A 1494-nucleotide genomic window follows, 5' to 3' on the forward strand; every position below is an offset into this window, starting at 1 on the left:
CGTATAACGTTATGTACTATTGTGTTATAACTTATAACGTTATGCACTATTAAGTTATAACGTATAACGTTATGTAGTATTACGATAAAACGTATAACCTTATATAGTATAACGATATAACGTATAGCGTTATATAGTATAACGATATAACGTATAACGTTAAGTAGTATTACGAAATAACGTATAACGTTATGTAGCATTAGGTTATAACGTATAACGTTATGTACTATTGTGTTATAACGTATAACGTTATGTAGTATTATGGTATAACGTATAACGTTATGTAACATTTTGTTATAACGTATAACGTTATGTACTATTATGTTATAACGTATAACGTTATGTAGTATTACGATATAACGTATAACGTTATGTAGCATTAGGTTATTACGTATAACGTTATGTACTATTATGTTATAACGTATAACATTATGTAGTAATACGATATAACGTATAACGTTATGTACTATTATGTTATAACGTATAACGTTATGTACTATTACGTTATAGCGTATAACGTTATGTAGTATAACGATAAGACGTATAACTCTATATAGTATAACGATATAACGTATAACGTTATGTAGTATTACGATATAACGTATAACGTTATGTAGCATTAGGTTAAAACGTATAACGTTATGTACTATTGTGTTATAACGTATAACGTTATGTAGTATTACGATAAAACGTATAACGTTATATAGTATAACGATATAACGTATAACGTTATGTAGTATTACGATAAAACGTATAACGTTATATAGTATAACGATATAACGTATAACGTTATGTAGTATTACGATATAACGTATAACGTTATGTAGCATTAGGTTATAACGTATAACGTTATGTACTATTGTGTTATAACGTATAACGTTGTGTAGTATTACGATATAACGTATAACGTTATGTACTATTGTGTTATAACGAATAACGTTGTGTAGTATTACGATATAACGTATAACATTATGTAGCATTAGGTTATTACGTATAACGTTATGGACTTTTATGTTATAACGTATAACGTTATGTAGCATTAGGTTATAACGTATAACGTTATGCACTATTATGTTATAACGTATAGCGTTATGTACTATTGCATTATAACATATAACGTTAGGTAGTATAACGATAAAACGTAGAACGTTATATAGTATAACGATATAACGTATAACGTTAGGTAGAATAACGATAAAACGTATAACGTTATATAGTATAACGGTATAACGTATAACGTTATATAGTATAACGATATAACATATAACGTTAAGTAGCATTACGATATAACGTACAACGTTATGTAGCATTAGGTTATAACGTATAACGTTATGTACTATTATGTTATAACGTATAACGTTATGTACTATTACGTTATAGCGTATAACGTTATGTACTATTGTGTTATAACTTATAACGTTATGCACTATTATGTTATAACGTATAACGTTATGTAGTATTACGATAAAACGTATAACCTTATATAGTATAATG

Source organism: Bombus pyrosoma, unplaced genomic scaffold, assembly GCF_014825855.1.
Source record: "Bombus pyrosoma isolate SC7728 unplaced genomic scaffold, ASM1482585v1 HiC_scaffold_4719, whole genome shotgun sequence".
Taxonomy (NCBI): Eukaryota; Metazoa; Arthropoda; class Insecta; order Hymenoptera; family Apidae; genus Bombus; species Bombus pyrosoma.